This window comes from Trichechus manatus, unplaced genomic scaffold, assembly GCF_000243295.1.
Source record: "Trichechus manatus latirostris isolate Lorelei unplaced genomic scaffold, TriManLat1.0 scaffold00021, whole genome shotgun sequence".
NCBI lineage: Eukaryota > Metazoa > Chordata > Mammalia > Sirenia > Trichechidae > Trichechus > Trichechus manatus.
In genome coordinates this window covers 20,215,631-20,221,630 of record NW_004443957.1, presented here as the reverse complement: position 1 = coordinate 20,221,630, position 6,000 = coordinate 20,215,631, and positions in this window count along the sequence as shown.

Sequence of the window (6,000 nt, the reverse complement as noted above, 5' to 3'; positions counted from 1 at the left end):
AAAAAAAAAAAAAAGCCTTCTTTTACTCGCCCAACCACCTATCCAGATTTATTTTGAAGCTATAGTAATTCGAACTACGAGACACTGGTAAAAGGACAAATAGATGAATGGAACAGAATAGAAAAAGCAAATACAAACTCATGAATATTTGGGAGATTGGTATATGATGAGAAAAGCTATGTGAATTAGTGGGGAAACAATGAATTAGTTAATAATGATCCTGGGACAATTGGAATACCAAAACCAGAAACACCAAATCCATTGCCTTCAAGTTGATTCTGACTCATAGCAACCCTATATGACAGAGTAAAATTGTCCCCATTGGGTTTCCAGTGCTGTAATCTTTATGGAAGCAGACTGCCACATCTTTCTCCAGAGGAGTTGCTGTTGGGTTCAAACTGCCAACCTTTCAGTTAGCAGCAGAACATTTTAACCATGGTGCCACCAGGGCTCCTCAATTGTAATACACACACATACACACACACACACACATATATACACTTCAAATCATACACAAAAATCAGTTCCAGATAGATTAAGGATTTAAATATGAAAGGAAACCCTTAAAACTTTTATGCGAAAATCTTTATGACTTGGAAGGGGAAAGTTTTCTTAATCAAGACATAAAACCGTACATAAATCATAAAGGAAAGTGTTGATAAATATAACTACATAAAAATTTAAAACATCTGTGTATGTGACAAAAGACACTATAAACAAAATTAAAATACAAGTGACAGCCTGGGAGAAGATATTTACAACATATTGACCAATGAAGGATCAGTATTCAGAATATTTAAAGACAAACTACCCAACAGAAAATAGGGAAAAATATATGAACAGCCAACTGGACACAAAGGAAACTAAATGGCCAATAATCAAAAGATGGCCAATTTCACTACTAATTAGGGAAATGCAAATTAAAGTAATAAAAATACCAACAATATCCAGGTTGAATGGGGCAAAGAGGTTTTCACTTAATACTCTGTGTGTTAGTTTCCTAGGGCTGCTGCAACACAAATACCAAAGGTGGGTGGCACTAAAGCACAGAAATGTATTTTGTCACAGTTCTAGAGGCTAAAAGTCCATATCAGGGTCTTGGCCATATCGATTCCTTCATTGCTGGTAGCTCGGGAGTCCTTTGCTTCTTTGGTTCCTTGGCTTGTATAGGATCCTCACATGGCATCTGTCTTCCCCACTATGTGCTTGCCTCTGTAACTTATCTGCTCTTTTTAAAACTCAGAAGTGATTAGGTTTAGGACCTACCCCACCACACTGATATGGCTTCATTAACATAAAAAGAAAATCTATTTCCAAATAGGGTTGGTTGTATCCATAGGCATAGGGGTTAGGATTCCAGCAAGTATTTGGAGGGGGGACACAATTTAATCCATAACACTCTGTTTTGGTATACCCTACCCTCATACTTATGTCCCTAAGTCCAACATTTGCTTGCTGTTTCTTTTCCTTTATCTTTTGTACTTGCAGGTTTCCACCACTCATCTGTCCATTTGTCGTAGTGTGGTAGCTTGTGTGTTGCTGTGATGCTGGAAGCTACGGCACCGGTATTCCAAATACCAGCAGGGTCACTTATGGTGGACAGGTTTCAGCGGAGCTTCCAGACTAAAACAGACAAGGAACAAGGACTTGGAGGTCTATTTCTAAAAAAAACTGGCCAGTGAAAACCTATGAATAGCAGCAGAACATTGTCTGATACAATGCTGATAGATGAGCCACTCAGGTTGGAAGGCATTCAAAATAGGATTGGGGAAAAGCTGCCTCCTCAAAGTAAAGGTGATCAATAGAATGCAGAAATTATCAAACAATATCATCAATATTACACACAAGTAAAATTTTGCTGAAGATAGTTAAAAAATGGTTGCAGCAGTACATCAACAGGGAACTGCCAGAAATTCAAGCCAGATTCAGAAGAGGATGTGGAACAAGGGATATCATTGCTGATACCAGATGGATACTGGCTGAAAAGCAGAGAATACAGAAACATGTTTACCTGTGTTTTATTGACTATGCAAAGGCATTTGACTGTGGATCATAACAAATTATGAATAACAATGCAAAGAATGGGAATTCCAGAACACTTAACTGTGCTCATGAGGAACCTACGCATAGACCAAGAGGCAGTCTTTTGAACAGAATAAGGGGATACTGTGTCGGTTTAAAGTCAGGAAAGGTGTCCTTATTCATTCTGCATGGTGAGCAAATAATCCGAGAAGCTGGACTATATGAAGAAGAATGCAGCATCAGGATTGGAAGAAGACTCATTAACAACCTGTCATATGCAGAAGAAACATTGTGGCTTGCTGAAAGTGAAGAGGATTTGAAACACTCACTGATGAGGATCAAAAACTACAGCCTTCAGTATGGATTATGCTTCAACATAAAGAAAACAAAAATCCTCACAACTGGACCAATAAGCAACATCGTGACAAACTGAGAAAAGATTGAAGTTGTCAAGGATTTCATTGTATTTGATCCACAATCAATGCCCATGGAAGCAGCAGTCAAGAAATCAAACGACGTCTGGGCTGAGGACTGGGGACCATAGTCCTGGTGGACATCTAGCTCAACTGGCATAACATAGTTTATAAAGAAAATGTTCTACATCATACTTTGGTGAGTAGCATCTGGGCTCTTAAAAGCTTGTGAGGGGCCATCTAAGATATATTTACTGGTCCCAGCCCATCTGGAGCAAGGGAGAATGAAGAAAACCAAAGACGCGAGGAAAATAATAGTCCAAAGGACTAATGGACCAAAACTATCACAGCCACCACCAGACTGAGTCTAGCACAACTAAATGATGCCTGGTTACCACCACTGACTGCTCTGGCAAGGATCACAATAGAGTGTCCCCTGGACAGAGCAGGAAAAAAAAATTCAAACTCACAAAAAAAGGCCAGACTTACTGGTCCTACAGAGACTGGAGAAATCCCGAGAATTTAGCCCCCGGTCACCGTTTTAACTCAGTAGTAAAGTCACTCCTGAGGTTCAGCCTTCAGCCACAGATTAGATAGGTCTATAGGGCCAGTAATAACATGCGTGAGGGACGTGCTTCAGAGTTCAATCATGTATGCGAAACTAATGGGCACACCAACCCAAAAGCAAAGGTGAGCAGGCAGGAAGGGACAGGAAAACTGGGTGAATGGAAACAAGGAACCTGGGGTGGAGAAGGGGAGAGTGTTGACACATCATAGGGTTGGCAACCAATGTCACAGAACAATTTGTATATTAACTGTTTAACGAGAAACTAATTTGCTCTGTAAACTTTCACCTAAATCCCAAAAAAAAAAAAGAAAGAAAGAAAGAAAAGAATATAAGCTCCTTGGGAGTAGGATCCTTTGCAGTCTGTTCCCTGTTGTACCCCAACGCCTGGTAAATTCAACCCCAAGTAAATTATTAAAAACTTGACAGTTGTGAATAAGGCTCATATCACATTCCCAGGTTGCCTAAAATGTCAAAGTGAATAATGTCTTACTATTTACAAAATATTCATCATCCTTGTTGGTAGATGCCAAAAACAGTTCTATGCATATTCTAGCATTAGAGTCCAATTTCCTTAATCAGTTCCTGTGTTCTATTCAATCTAACTTGTTACTTTGTTTCCATAGTTGGAGAATGTTTGATGTTGGTTTCCAAACCACCACCAAAGCCTTGTTTAAAACTCCATTCTAACTTTTTAGCTTGGTTACACAGCATTGATCAAAAGTTCAGTCTGGAGGAAATGAGGCAATCCCTTTTTCTTGGCTTGGAGTCCACCTGAACAGCCACCAAGGGTCCCTTTGTTTGGTTGGGTGGATCCAGCTTTATGAATGAATAGCCCCTTTACCAACAAATAATAGCCTAGGGCTGAGCCACTAACTAGTCAAGAGGTGTTAATCTCCTTGCAGGTAATTATTTCCAGAGATCTAGCAACTACTAGAATGTTTCAGTTTCTACCCTCTCCTAGAAATTTAACAAACTTGAAATGTTTTAAAAACCTTTTAAAGATTTTATAGTTCTCTGCTGCAAATGTTTTAATTTCAAAAAACCATGGTTTAGTAATCAATGTCACAAAACAATTTGTGTATAAATCTTGGAATGAGAAACTAATTTTTACTATAAACTTTCACCTAAAGCACAATAAAAATTTTTAAAAATCATGGTTTACATTGAAATCCTAAAATGTATAAATATTTTTCTAGAAATTTGTAGTTTAGAACCTGAGACTGATCTCATTCATACGTTTAGTTCACTTTGAAGTCTTCAGTCAAACATGGAGAAAGGATATATTTATCAGATGCGTAGTTTACCATTAGTGCCTTTACCTCTCCAACTGAAGTGATAGGTAAAACCTACAAAGAGCCACTGCTATGACCTGCAAATGTTGACTCCAAGAAGTTAAACATCAGACTTTGAGCAGGGGTTAAACAACAATCTATTTCTAACTGCTTGCTAACAAAGACATCTCTATTCTAAGTCTTATAAAAAAACATCAGAGTTAGTTTTTTCACGGTGAAAAAAACCAACACGCTTTGTCTCAATGTCCTTAAAAGTCAATGAGGTACTTAAAAACCAAAAGAAAACTTTAGAATGAGAAAAACAATGTTTAAACTTGATCTTCCTCCAAAATTTACAGTTGTAAGTAAACTGAGGCTCCTCCCCTACCTCCTTGTGAACTGAAACATTTCATACTGAGCAAGAACCAGCTGATGAAGCCCTAAGATAGATTTAACCCTATCTGAAAAGTACCACAACCGTGTTCGATTGTTTGACCTTATTTACCTTCTGGCTAGAAAGAATTTCCAAAGAGTATTTATCTTTCTTGGGCCCTGGGCCTTTGTTCACAGTGGGACAGCTGTGTATGGGGGAGGGAGGGAGGACTAAGGTTGAGTTCTGAATGCTAAAAAGTATGATTGAGTTTATTTTAAAAATGCCATTTGAAAACGCTAGTCAGGTCTTACTGTGTCTTAATTTCATGCCAGTCCGTTTTTATGCGACATTTCCAGGCAAACTAATTTAATGTTTAAGATCATGTAAGACCTCAGATTTAAACAAAAACTGAGTAGCTTGTCATTTCTGATTTAATCTTGCCACCATCTAGATACTAAACTCTTGTATTGGATGGGACTCTTCATTCCTTTGTTCTATTTGTCAATTTTCAAATAAAAACCAGAGTTTAAATATAAGATGTATCATTTACCCACTTCGGGCCTCTCAGTTGGTCTTCAGTTTCTATTGTGATGGTAAGCAAGATACATCTGAGGATGTGTCCAAAGACACTGCTATAGCAACACTGAGATAGGGACGGACTAAGTACTCTCAGGAAACCCTGGTGGCATAGCGGTTAAGAGTTTAGCTGCTAACCAAAAGGCTGGCAGTTCAAATCTACCAGGTGCTCCTTGGAAAACCTATGGGGGCAGTTCTACTCTGTCCTATAGGGTCACTATGAGTTTGAATCGACTCGACGTCAATGGGTTTTTAAGCTCTCTCAGGAGTGTGCAGTATTGTAATATTATATCATGATGACATTAGGCAGGAGTAGCCTGCAAGAATGGATTTCCTGATTGGCCACATTTACATGTGCATGTATGTAATTACATAATTTAATTTTGAAAATTTTTTTTTTAATTATATAAGCCAGTAAAACATGAGAGTAAAAAGAAAGAAAATTGTTTCTGTGAAAACTAAGCTGGATGCCTTGGAAACACTCAAGAAAGTCAAATCACTTAAAATTGCTTAGTTGTCAAATTAGATGTTGGTGAAACTATAATAAGTATGTAGTTATTGTTGTTAGTTGCCATAGAGTTGGCTCTGATTCATAGTGACTTTATGTTTAACAGATAACTGGCATAAAAAGATCTGAGAATAAACACCTCAAGCATAAAGGAGAGCAGTCTCCTAGCCACAAGAGTTAATGCTGTGACATTCAGCCAGTCAGGTAGGTGGAGGTTCTTAAAGGAGATTCTACTTTAATGTTTACTTAAGTCATTTTTGGGGGGGAAG